The sequence below is a fragment of the Pseudorasbora parva genome, chromosome 17 (genome assembly GCF_024679245.1).
Source record: "Pseudorasbora parva isolate DD20220531a chromosome 17, ASM2467924v1, whole genome shotgun sequence".
Classification (NCBI taxonomy): Eukaryota; Metazoa; Chordata; class Actinopteri; order Cypriniformes; family Gobionidae; genus Pseudorasbora; species Pseudorasbora parva.
The window spans coordinates 38,242,333-38,256,802 of NC_090188.1; the positions used below are offsets into that span (position 1 = coordinate 38,242,333).

The following is a 14,470-nucleotide window of genomic DNA, read 5'->3' on the forward strand; positions in this document are numbered from 1 at the left end:
AATAAATCCGATCTTCAGTTCCCGCGGTATATGCTCATTTAACGGAGTTCACATCAAAGCAAAATATTCTAGCATTTTATTCAGCTGCTCATTTCAAATTCAAAGATCGTTATATGAGAGAGAGTGACCTAAGCACTGGTAAGATCATTAGTCTCATTAATTTATATTGAAGATGATTGTGTTTTGTGTGACTTATTTTAAAGTTTCATTTTCGGCCATTTGCGTTGGCTTGCTTTACTCATTTGCAGCGATGTTGCAAGCACCATCATATATATCTGACTACAACATAACACGCTCTCACACATTTATTTTTTAATTATTTGTCAGGAGTAAAATTTACACATGTGGTTTAAACAACCAGATACATTTACATTTGTCCGGTTTAGTTTGAAATGCTTTCATGCACCTTCTGAATTGGTTTGTTTGAGTGATCGGAATTAAATACGTCTCGAAAGACTCTCGGAAGGCATTTAGGCCTACTCCTGGTCATTTCGCAATCAGATAGATATCTGGTCAGAGAAAATGAATGAAGGAACCGGTTGTAAAAAGGCCATAACTCTAGCAGCTGCACTGAAGAGACGGACTCTTTAACCCTGCGCGAGCCATATCTTGACAGTGGCGCCCGCAAGCTATCATGGTCTCATGTTGTTTCCACCAGCACATCTCATTGTTCATTTTAATTATTAAAATAAATATAAAACGAAGGAGAAGCCTAAAAAAAGGGGCGTAAAAAAGTCGGGGCCGTCTGGCTCGGGCATAAATGCAATAAAGTGTGTTGCCAAAAACGGTTGTCATTTCTATTTTGAGGCGGCAGGGGTGTTGTCGGCAACTGCTGAATGTAACTAATAAAGTAACTTGTAATCTAACTTAGTTACTTTTAAAATCAAGTAATCTGTAAAGTAACTAAGTTACTTTTTAAAGGAGTAATCAGTAATCAGATTACTTTTTCAAAGTAACTGTGGCAACACTGTTCGCATTAACAAGCAGTTAAACATGCGTACCTAATAAAGTGGCCAATGAGTGTATATAAGTATACACAGTTTATGCACTGTCTGTATAGGGTTTTTTGTTTTTTAGTGCATGCCACAAATGCTGTTTATAGACATTTTTAAGTAGATTAAAATCATATCACTGCTGGAGTGTAATGTTTGAACTGAATGGTGTATTTATAGCACAAAGTCACAGTGAATGCTCAGTTTCAGCTCTGTTTCAGACGAAAGAGAGCACAAACAAACCATCACATTTATAGCACCAGAGGAAAGACGTAACCAATTCAAGTAATTGGGAACTGTACCATTTGCTCATTTTATGTCCCTCTTTATCATTAATAATGTCCTGTTTTGTGCTCCAACATTTGTGTTTTTCTCTAACAATTTTTTTTCTACATTCGGCTGCATTTCCTAGAAAAAAATCTGTAACATTAAAGCAATGCATTTAAGGATAAACTCTTAATTCATACTCCATTTCTAGTAGATTTTAAAGGTCTTCCTAGATTTTTATGACACATTTAGGACTTTAGTCCATAACAAGATAGGGCCCATGAGGTCAGGTGAGAAATGATTCATTGTGCTGAGAGTCACATCGTTGGATACAACTGAACGTTTGTGCCTGGCCACAGAAAACACCACAGTTCGACAACATCTGCTGAACTGAAATGGCATTGCCGCCTCTGATACTAGGTTTTATAATGTTTTTATTTTTATTTCTTTCGGCAGATCAGAGCTTCTAATCTTCGCACAGAATTGGACAAGCTATTTTACACACTGAAGCATTGATATGCATCGAGCATCCGCTTTGCAATTGGATTCTGTTCTTTGACTTGAAGTGTGAGATACTGAAACGTTTCCTCTACTAGCCAATACAGTTGCCTCAAGTGTTCTCTGACATTTGTTAGAGATGTTTAATGTGACTATGCATCGAAAGAACAGGAGATTATCGTAGAATATTCTGCTAGTCTAGACCTGATTGATTCATTATCTTTGCTAGTCATGCAACTGAAGGCGCCAGGCCAAGAAGCCTTGTCCAAAGAACAACATCTGATGTCCGCAGTCCATGTTCCAAGGAAAGCAATTGACACTATGAATGATAAGACTGCAGACTGTAAGGAAATGGGTCGGTCGGTCTGATCACTCAACCAGCATCTTTTTACACCAGTCATCTGGAAAGTGGGCTGAAGGTGACGGATACTGAATCAGCTTTCACACGTTAAATATGTAAAGGAGTGGCGATGAAGCTCATCAGAGCATGATTTTCTCCGTCTTGCTGGTCTGATTGGATAGCCTCAGCTGCTGGGAGCGTTATCCTGGAGCTTTGGTTCCTCGGTATCGATATTAAATAAACCAATTTAAAAGAAAATGACCGCATAAAACAAAAATAAAGTTTTACCAAATAAAAAAAACCTGCTAACTAAGTGCAAATGTTGATTAGATATCCAGTATATTGGTGGACGTAAAAACATATGGCATTTATTAAATAATGATTGAATAATGGATGAATCATTTTTAAATGAACTATTCCTTTTAAAAAAAAAATCAGTTTTCTGAATTTATTATAATGTGTTTGATTTATATAGCGCTTTTCAAGGCACTCAAAGCGCTTTACATTGAAGGGGGGAATCTCCTTAACCACCACCAATTATTAGTAGTGGTTATGATATATCTCAAAAGCAGATATATAAATTTGATTTATTTTTCCGTTTGGAGAGGTCATTTCACTCGACGGCCATCTTTGAAACGCCTCTCGGGCATGCAAGTGCAGCTCCTATCTCTGAATGGGGAAAAGATTCAATTTCATATTGGAAATTTTGTTTCTAAACGCTCAAATTGTGACAAAAACACTGCTTTTCTGATAACAAAAGCCATAAGAGATATATCATTTAAGTAAAGTAAGCCGTATACAAAAAGTATTTTAGTGTTTGCATTTATATTATTAGTAACAGACATTATAATAGTTTCTCTAATTCACTGTCTTAATTCAGCATTCAGGAAATACATTTTTATCATTTAAACAAATCTTTGAATATCTAATAAACATTTAATTAAACAAACCTTGGTTGAATCCAGCTGTCAGATCTTCTGAAGTGTGCATTTGTAGCCTGCATTACCGTGTGCTAGTCTGTGCGTGACGGACATTAACCATTCTCATTTGTAATTCATACTGAAATGGATTCTTATCCTCAATATGTTTTAATTATTGCTGTTTTCTGTTACCGCCTGATTTTATTATTTGTAATGGAACGATCCATAATCGTAGTAAAATTTATAATTAATTGTAGAAAGAATTGAGCTCAAGCTCTCTTTGGTGACGTGAATGATTACGTTACTGTTGATCATCTGTCCATCATCGTATAAAGCCCGCCCTGATGATCTCATTGGTCCGAACAGCTCTGGTTCGAGCATAGTTGCTCCACAACAGATCAAGTCCAGACCGAACTTCCCAAACTCAAATGTTGTGGGCGTCGGCTGGCATCCAGACTAGCCCTTCTCCTAATTTATCAAACTGTCTGCCTTTCACCAAACTATAGCTACTCATGGTCAAGTGATGCTGACATTATTATGGTGTGTGACACTGGTTCAGATTTTGTGTAAAGAATGATTATTTGTGACTATTATGTCGTTTTCAAGCTGGAACAGCAATTCAGTTCCTACTTTAAGTGAATCCTAGGGTGCTTTCACACTTTTTTTTTGTTGCCTGGACCGAACCCGAGTTTGATTGCTCCCCCGTCCCCGCCCCCGCTGGACTGTGTTCATATTATAATATTTTGGTTTGTTTCTTTGGCCTCATCAAAGCAGCAGCTGTTTATTCCGTTGCTTAGTAACGACAGTGAGCGCGAAGGTCACTTCCCGTGAGCTCCCGTCACTTTTATTTTTTTGTTTTTGAACCGTTGGGTTTGTTACCAAAGCTTCAGTACATAATGGCACTTGCGTCTATCTATAAATGTGTGTTATTTTGGCAAGGTTGCCTGCTAAAATTTGCACTCATGGGTCTATATATCACATAATAGTCGCTTCAACCCGCGGACATAGAAAACAACCCGCGGAAAAAAACGCGGACTTGGCAACACAGTGCAGTTGAGCTCTGTTGCCATTTGACAGTGCGTTGCTTCGTTGCTCTGATTGGTTGTAGGTCTGTCTAATTGAGGTCTTTCCTGGTTCGGTTGAAACACGCCCCATAATCACAGCCCAATGGAGCAGAATCAGACTCATATTCTGACTAGAATATGTCTAGTGAGTCTAGTGAGATGGGCTTTGTAACGACGTCTTTAAAGAACCGAACTCTGACGTCAATCGAAAGTACTAGTGTGAAAGCACCCTTAGTTTCCTGGACATCCACAAGATGGATAAATATGTTGATGCTGTAAAAGGAGGGCAGACATGACAACAGATGATAAAATGAATACCTGTTAATTTATTTTTTGTGGCACTCTAAAAAAAAATATTTGGCCTTTTTTCCTTTTTTTCCCCTTCTAGGAACGAATGACTCATAATAATTTTTTTTTCTTTTTTCTGGAGCCGTGTGTTGATGAACAAACTGAATAGTCTGTTGGCCTGAATAATGATCCCTGAATCATTTGATACTGTCCTGTTGTTTGCACATTTATAGTGAGGACGTAGCCGAATCTTTGACTCATGTTTTGAGGGTTATCCTGCCAGCAAGCGTTGGCATTTGGCAGGCTTTTATCGTCTGTTTGGCTGGTCCAATGATACTGTTCATTCTGAGAAAGTGTGCAGTGCATGTTCATATACACCGCTGTTCAAAAGTTTGGGTCGACACTCACCACCAAGGCCATAAAGTAGCAATACTGTAAAGCTGTAATATATTTTAAATATATAACCTTTATGCCTATGATGAAAAAGGTGAATTTTCAGCATCATTACTCCAGTCTTCATTGTCACATGATCCTTCAGAAATCATTCTAATATGCTGATTTACTGCTAAATAAACATTTATGATTATCAGTGTTGTTGAAAACTGATGTGCTGCTTTATATTTTTGTGGAAACCATCATGCATATTATTCAGGATTAGAATGCGAATTAAGAATTGCATTTATTTGGAAAAAGTGTTGACTGTGTTTACTCTTGATCATTTTACTGCTACCTTGCTTAATAAAAGTATTAATTTCATAATAAAAGAAAATCTTACTGACCTCTTGAACGGCTTTTGAACGGTAGTGTGCACTAACATGTTTCTGTGCTGTTGAAAGCGATTTAATTTCAATAATTTGACATGTTGCCTTGTGGAAATAATTAAGGACAGGATTTTTCTGGATTGTGAGGGGCTAAAAACATGTTATGCCGTGACATTATCGGTTAATACTTTACTTCCCTTCGGCTTAGGTTACGTTAGCAGAATCTTTTTTTCTTTTTGAGACGGGGAAAGTGTTTTTCATTTTTAAATACAGTTATTAAACACACATTTTCTTGAATACTTTGAACTAAATTAGTGCACAATAAGACCATTGTCATTTATTAATAAACAAAATAGTGGTCTGAGCCATGACGACACACATAAGAGCGGTTTTGTTCAGCGGCCGTCTCTTAGCAGCAGATAAAGCCAGTGTTTGAGGGAAGTGGAGGTGAATGGGGCTCAGTATCGCAGCAGCAGCTGACGGTCATGGATGGCAAACTGCCACGGGCCTTTAGTTTGATATTCTCGGCCATATCTTGTGGAGAGGCATTCTCATCCACAGCAGACAAAAAAAACTCTATAACAGTACTTTAATATTGCATGCTTTCAGGTCGGAGAGCAAATGTTTTCCAGTTGACAGTTGAAAACATCTCTAGGGGTAATTTACAGTCTCCTTGATGAAAATGTAATTGCATTCAGAATGTTTTGGCATTGCAGCAGCGTTTCATGTGTAGGGCATGGCACCGTGCCAAGGTTATGAGTTCACATTCTGATAAAGCGTGTAGAGAAAGTGTCTAATGCTTAAATTGAAATGTTATCAGGGCTCGAATTTGGGTGTGGGTATAATTTTAATCATTCCCGCAGGTCTCGCGCTTATGCGGGAGAATCCCGCAAACATTCGTTTGCTTTATCATGTAGGTTGCATGAGTAAACTAATCCACAAAGATTATAGAATTAGTGTTATTAAAACGTTCTGTGAGAGACAATTTCACAAACAGCGTAAGTGATTCACCAGTGCTTCTCCTCTCTCTCTCTCTCTCTCTCTCTCTCTCTCTCTCTCTCTCTCTCTCTCTCTCTCTCTCTCTCTCTCTCTCTCTCTCTCTCTCTCTCTCTCTCTCTCTCTCTCTCTCTCTCTCTCTCAGTCTTGCATTTTCACTAAAGTTCACATCATTTGTCAGGCTTCTTACCAATTTAAACATTTAGTGTTGTAGTACTCAAGACCCGTCCACACGAAGCCAGACCTCGTTTCAAGAAATATCTGAGTCCACACGAGATTACCGAAACCGACTAAAAACGATGTAGTTTGCATGCCAGGCCAGTGTGTGGCGCTGTAATTCTGCCACAGAAATACACTAAAAACGGAGAAGAAAAGTTGTGGTTAGAAGGGGTATAGCAGTGGTCAGAGGTGAGGCCTACACCTACCCCAACCCTAAACATACCCTTACAATAATGCAGATACGTTAATTAAATGATGCAATATTGATGTGCGCATGCCCAGTGCCCGTAGTTCAGTAGTATCCCTTACCTCTTTCACCGTGCTGGATGTAGTGTGATGACATCACCGTTTCAGAAAATATACGGATTCGCTGTACACACGAAAACGGAAGATTGTCGTTTTCAGATTTATCCACTTTGGGACCCGGTTTCAAAAAAATATCAGATTCATGCTTCCAAAACGCCGGATCCGTGTGGACGAAATGCTGATACGGTACAAAATTTATACGTATACAGCTAAACGCTTCTCTATGTGGACGGGGCCTCAGACTCGGCCTTCTTGAGTATTTTAATGGTCTTGGTCTTGTCATGGATTGTGTGCGTTGTGACTCGGTATCGACTCGTACTTGAACATAGTAGGAATTGTACTTATAAATCTACTTGAGTCCCTTTCAAAATATTTTGTAATTATTTCTAGGGATGCAGCGAAATCAAAATTCTCGGCGGAAAAACAAAAATGTGGAAACCAAGGCCGGAAGCCGAAACCTGAAACAACGAAAAAATTATGCCAATTATTAGTACCATTGCATTTCTGGCTATGACTGTGTAACTTCACTAAAAATCATGGCGTTATAATTGCATAAACTAATATTAAAGTAGCACTAGGTAACTTTTCAACCTTCATAATATATTTTCAAGACTCTTGTGATGATACATCGACTTACAATAGGTTGAATGACACGTCTGCCATAGCCTGATGGGGTCTGTATCGTTTTTAATCGTACTTTTAAACTTCGGGTTTCGGGTAGCAACCCGAGAACAAAAATAACTATAAAATTCGACTGCTTTACGGCATATACGTCACTTCCACCAACACACACATTTCTAAATTCGGACGTGTGAGCCCAACTTTGTTCGTCATCATGTCTGAAGCAGCAGACAAATAAGAGAAAAGATTTCGTTGAAGAAAACAATAAGAGGAAACGAAAAAATGATGAGATTAAAGGCAGGACGAGGATCAACATGTGACCAGCGTTTGCTCGTCGGCGTGAGCTGAAGGAGGCGTGCCCGACCGATGCTGTCCTGCTTGTTACGGTGAGCTACCACTCAAACATTGAACTGAAGTATCATATAGATTCTGTAAAACGCTAACCAATAGACTACTATAATGACGCTGGCTTGTAAACGTGAGCATCGTGATTATTTGGCGTTTGAAAAAAAATAAAACCCATGAAATTATATTCATATGACATGCTGAAACATATGCCACTGACTGTACCTGGGATGAAGACATTTCACATGCGCCGCCAGAAGAACACCTGCATGTGAACTAGTGCTGCACCAAGCCACGGGGACGCTTTTATGAAATTATTTGGCCCGCCCCGCACCACTGTATATATTTTTACAACCCGCCGCGCACCCGCGACCATTAAATAGACATACGGAGTCCGCAGGTTATGAGACGACCCGCGCATCACTAGTTCAGGGCTATCAGGGCTGTCATGTCAACAAATGCACGCGCGATGGCATCCCCTGTTGTAGGATGACAGCTCTTACGACAGTAGTTGAGGACATTATTTTTTCCCAACTGTAGGGGGACCCCGAGAGCAAAAGTTACCCTGTGCTGCTTTAAAGTTTCAAATAATAAATCAGTTACAAATGATGCAAATATTTATTTAGCACATTGCAACAACTCACAGCATAAAATAACTGCATATTTACATGTTTAAATTAAAGATTAATCCTTATTAAACTTACAAAAGCTATTCAGTCAAGAGCAGTGAGTGATGTCCTTATCTTTTGTTTGACATTAAACAGAGCAGTAAAGGCTACTGCCACTTTAAGACCTAATGCAGGGATATGTGTCGTCTTTCTCGACTGTATAAAGTTCTCTTAAGGCATATTCAGACTATGTCTGCTTGGATACTCATCAAGATGGACAAGTTGACATCCTTTTTATGTGAGTTTGTCCATTCAAGCGCAAGATTTGAAAGAGAACTCAGTATTTGTGCGCTGTGAGACGAGTGCACGCTCTCGGATGAGTGCACAGAGACAGATCTTCTCAGCGCTCGAGTCCTCATTCGCATCTTCTGGCTCTACACGCGGGCGATGGCGGTGAAAATGACTGGTCATATTCACACATACGGCAGCACTCGCATGCATTCAACACAGTTTACAAAAAGAGATCGTTTTGCCCGTTTTTCTTTTATTATCGCTGTTGTTGTGGTGTATCACTGAGGAGGAGCCAGGATGTATCCATCGACAGAAACATAAACAAAGCATTATTTGCAAATTACAACCCATATTATAGATGCGCCATCAGATGAGATGAACCACATACGTCCACACCGCAGACATGTTGCTTTAGACAAGCAGGTGGAGGTCGCGGTTTCTGCTTGTCATCACAACATTTCGGCCGTATTGTTTCGGTGATTAAAGTCTTTGGTCTTTGGAAATTATCCGGTGGCCAAATATTCGGTGCATCCCTAATTATTACTGTATGTTAACATTTCTTTAAATTGATGTTTGATTGACAGGTCCAGTGATTGGTGATTTTCTTGTCGCAACTGCACATGACTTGAGACTCCTGCCAGGTTCTCTCCCACGCCCGTGACCCGTCCGCTCTCGCTTCTATTTTAAACTGTGTCCACCGGCCGTCCACCTGTAGGGATCCCGCTTTCCAGAAAGTCATATTGATTCATCATTTCTCATTATTGTCTCAACTGTGTTTAATATATTTACTGTCTACAAAGTAGGACAAAATTGTCACAGGGAAAACCAAATCTTGTTTAATAAAATAATAAAATGAATAGTTATATGATGACTGACTGACTCTTTCTTCACATAATGGACTTCAATGGCAACCAACGTCCTGAAAATCCAAATCAATGCAGAAGGGCTTCAGAGGCTCTGCGCGATCCCAGACGAGGAATAGGGTTTTATCTAGCAAAACCATCTATACTTTTTAACCTAAATGGCTCATATTACAGTGCTCTTCGGCTCACCATGGACTGCGTAATAACGTTGGAAAGGTCACGCTAAACGTAGGCGAAGGTACCGACATTGTCGTTGTACCTTTTTTAAAAAAAATTGTTTTGCTTAAGGCGTTTGTATTAGTCTTCACATGTGCGCTTTGTGAACACGGGAGCGGTACTTCAGTCTATAGTGTGACCTTTCTAAATTGATTATGTAATGATTCTGACATGACTATGTAATCACTGGCTGTTTAGGTTAAAAAATATATACATTTTTAATACAAAAAAAAAAAACTGACAGATCGTTTCACTAGATAAGACCCCATCTGGGATTGCACAGAGCCTCTGAAGCCCTTCGAAGCCCTTTGAAACTGCATTGATTTCGACCTTCAACCATTGGTTGTCATTGAAGTCCATTAGGTGGAGAAAAGTCTTGTAATTATTTCCTCAAAACGCTTAATTTTCGACTGAAGCAAGAAAAACATGAACATCTTCGGTGAGATGGGGGCGAGTAGATTATCAGGAGGTTTTCATTTTGAAGTGAAATAATCCTTGTTGAGTGAATCCGGCCTCTGGTTATTAAGTCATGAAGTGTACGTTTTAGGCTCTGAGATTGTGAAGATTCAAGACAGGATATGCTTTCTTCTACTGTAATAGTGTCACTCATTTGGAGTGTCACATTTGGAGAACCAAAACTGCAACAAAAAAAAAAGTGTCAAGCAAAACATAAGTTGAACTCGATCCGGGTCTCAATATGATCCGAATCGGGAGTTTTGTGATCCATTGATTCACTAGTTTAATCACAAGCTGTTTTTTCATTGTTTAAATATTTGCAAAACCCACAGACCTGACCAAGAGTAATGATTTATGAAAAACAAATAAAAATGATGAAATATGGAGAAACACGATTTCTGTCCAACAACGGCCATTTACTAAACTCTATGACTATTAAAAGAAACTGCAAAATAATACATGAATTAAATGTGAAGTTTCGAAGTATAAAAACTGAAATGGTATTTATTTGTAAAATATATCTGTTCTATTTAAAACTTCAGATGTTATTTTTATATTTGAAGTACCAAGTTACATACTGATAATCTGAACAAATCATCCAAGATATTCCTCCAAAAATTACTCTATTTGCACTTTTGAAAACAAGCAGTCGTTACAGTTAATTTAAGATATTTAAAATCAGGTCCGTTTTGAGTTGATGTTTTCTTTAAGGAGCCGTTTTCTCAGTGCTGGGCAAATAGACAGAGCCCAGTGCCTTTTGACCATTTAATTTTGTTGTTATGTTTGATGACATTTAAAAACATTTTATTCTCTACTATGGGGACGTGTCCTTAATCTCAACTGATCTTATTGCTTATTACTCTGAGCATGTTACACTTATCATTCTAACAACAGACTTACCTTCTGTAATGTATAACCAAATTGCCCCTTTTTCAGTGACCCGACACTCATACAGTCATTGGCTGTAATGACTCTAATGTCACTCATTTTTGCACACAGTGTGTGTGCAGTGCAGGAGTTCATTATTCTGCGGCTGTAACTGTAAGGGAGGAGGCTGTCGGAGACGGCTGCTAATGAGCAGCCTCTGTGTTAATTAGGCAAAGGAAGAACAATTGCTTTGAGTTGTGACTGAATGAGGTGATGTCTGAGAAGGCCGTGAGTGAACGTGCCGACTGATATTATTAATATTAATATATCTCATGATGTGCGTCTCGTGGCAGACAAAAAACAGGAGTTCACTTGGAGTTTACAGACAAAGTTTATGAATTTATAAACCACATGCTAATGAGACATTTTATACCATCCTCTATTTTTCACTTTTGAGATGGAATCTTGATTATGTTTCAGGATTATGCATGCAAATGTTGTGTTTCTGTAGCGAAAAACTGCGAATGAGATTCATTTCTTCCAATGATTTCAAACTGTTTGTTTCAATATATTAGTGTGATTTGATCCATTTATTTCGTCACTCAAAAACATTCTTAGCATAATTTTTTTTTTCTCTAGATTTCACTTTTTGCAATAAACGTTTTAAATCTGATTGGCTGGATGGGCTGAAGGAGCTCACCTGATCGAAGATGAAAAAATAACTTTTTTTAATTAATTTTAGAGCAGTTTCATAAACTGTTGTTTTGCATTTTGCATTAATATCTCAACTGGTGGTTGTCAGAAATTCCATGCATATTGTGTTTATTATGTTTAATGATTTTATTTCCTGTATAACCTCTTGGAGTATAAATTCATTTCTCTCTATTATTTACATGCATGTCCGGACTACCTGGATTAGATTCAGTTCTTGTCCTGTTTTGCTGCTGATTTTTATTTTAAATCTTTCTCTTCATAGATCATGTTGCAAGACTGTGACAAATCGCATTTCAGTAACCCAAGCAATTGTGTGTTTCAGAGACGCTCAGGGCCTGAGAACCTGTGAATGAGGACACCACTGATACCAACTCCAGTTTCGGGTATGAAAACACACTATCTAAATAATTTGTTGTGTTTGTGGATCCTTGTCTTGCATAGCTGACAATCAACCTCCAGAAATAGCTCTAATTGAAAGATGACTTGTCTGTACAGAGCTCTCTTGTGAGACACAGTTGTTAGTTCTTAGTCATCTTTAGTTCTGGAATGATGAAAGAGATTGAGATTTGGCTGTCTATTGGATGTTTTTCCTTATTTCCCATGAACTCTATCTGACTGTCTTCCACACCTTGCTGTCTGTTACATTGCCTAAAAGCGCCAAATGCTCAGGCAAAGTTCTTTTTTCTTCTTCGCTCTGGGGTAAAAAGAAGTTAGAAATACGTGACCAGTGGTATACTGTTAGCGAACATCCCGACTCCGCTCACACTGCTGAGAGTAAAGGTTAGATGAGCATGTAAATGTGCTGCGCGCTTTCCCCTAAATAACAAAATAAACAACAAAAATGACAGAGGTGAGAAAACAGCGGTTAAGAAAGCATCTGATCATAGTGATGTAGATATGTTTGCACAAGCTTTGCAACTTGGCACTATAGTAAAGTCACGTCATGTTTGTTTACCTCGATTGACTAAACAGAAAAATAGGGGTGCCCCCGAATAGTCGAAGATTCGATGCATCGATATGCGGAGCCTGATTCGACCACCGATCTCACGGTCGAATCTTCGCGGGTGTTATGAACCGAGGATCATACTATTTTGGCAATATGGGGGTGCTCAATATTTTAAAGACGTGTCGCGGCGCTGAGCTGAGCATCGGTGTGCAACCCCTTTAAGGGCACTGAGCTTCGCACTGCGCCTTTAAAATTAGAACACGTTCAATGAGTGTACACACACCGGCGGCAGCATTCAGCACCTGTCCGCGGCCACTCGGGAAGTTGTTTAAATCCTGCTGCACCACAGAGCGCTTTCGTGCAGCTCATCTGTCAGTCAATTCAAAATTGAGCTTGCGTGTATATAATGTGCGCGTCAGGTGGCGGTGTGAGTGAGATCCTGAGGCGCGCGGGGCTGAGCTTCGCGTACGTCTTCACCCGCTTTAGGCACAATCGGCTTCAGAACGTGCATTTAAACGCACTCAGTGTTCTTTTCCTCTCTAGGCAGGTATTTTTTTAGGTTTATTTATCAAAATGTTCTTTTATATATTTGTGTGATGTTCTGTATTTTGATCGCGGCTTTAACATGTTATGAGAGAACGGTTTATTAATGTTTATCCACCACATTACCTTTTAGGCTATTTAAACCTAAATAAGAAAGCCATTGTCAGTTCGTCTGTCAGTTGGCAGGCAGTTTTGGTCGCTTTTTTAATAAAAGTTGTTGCTGTGTGCAGTGTGTAAAGGAAAATAAAAATAGTTTTACCCTTCTGCTGACAGTGTCGTGCCCCTCCCAACCCATTCACACACACACAGATGATTCGACTATCAGTCGACCATAGAGAGATTCGACAATTCTGATTCGATTGTCTAAATCCTTAGTCGAGGACAGCCCTACAGAAAAACAGAAGATTTCCGTGTGAAAGAAGGCGGAGCCTCGGAGCCACACCCCTACCTATTACATAATCGCCGCGGACCAATGGTAGTTCGAAGTCACCTTCCTTTATATAGTGCTTAATAACACAGATTGCTTTAAAGTGTTAATAGGAAGTTAATTTAGCTTTTTTTTTAAATAAGAAAGTTTGATTGGTTAATTTATGTTGTAAAAGCTGATGAGTTATTTAATTTAGCACCATTTAAACATCATCCTCAGCTAAAACAGAAAACCGCCAATGCGTTCCGGACGCCCATCCGCAAGGCAACAGCACCTGATAGAGCACCGGAGAACGCAAACCATGAAATAGGTTTTGAAACTTTTGCCATCCAGAGCTAATTTTTCCGGAAAGTTCAAAAAGCAGTTCTTCGATTTACGACTGACTGACTTCTGCATTGGCACTTGAAAAGTTTCAAATATTTCAACTGCTCCCATGAGCGCGACGCAACGGAAAATACAATTCAGTTTGGCAACAAGGTCGTAGTCAAAATTACAAAATTGCCCCTTTTTACTTTTTTTTAATACACATTCCTGGTCTTATTGCACAGCTTGGTTCTGAAATACTCAGTTCTGATTGGTCAGTGTTGGCGTGGAGCTGTCAGATATTTTTGACTACTAAACTGTAGTTCATTTTTGATTGTTGTCGATGGCAAAATACAGGTAATACTTTCCCCACACATGCTCATGCTGTAGCCTAATAATATAGACATTAATATTATTATTCTTTAATATTAATTTTAATTACTGTTTATTTATTATAGTATCCCACTTTATATTAGGCGTCCTTAACTATTATATGTACTAAAATTGAAATTAATGATTAGTTACAATGCCCTTGTGTACATGCATGTTTTTACATTGTACTTATATATTTCAAAATCACATGCATGCAATTACATCTGACATTAATTTCTGTAATTAC

General features: G+C 38.8%; 1 protein-coding gene across 4 annotated transcripts in view; it reads left to right on the top strand.

Annotated features, from left to right (window-relative positions):
* Positions 1 to 14,470, top strand: part of tjap1 (tight junction associated protein 1 (peripheral)) — a 183,770-nt gene that overhangs the window by 92,543 nt on the left and 76,757 nt on the right. For all 4 annotated transcript variants that reach the window (XM_067422605.1, XM_067422603.1, XM_067422601.1 and 1 more), the window contains one exon: positions 11,955 to 12,015. The gene's annotated coding sequence lies outside the window, so the exon portion shown is untranslated. The remainder of the gene's footprint in view (positions 1 to 11,954; positions 12,016 to 14,470) is intronic.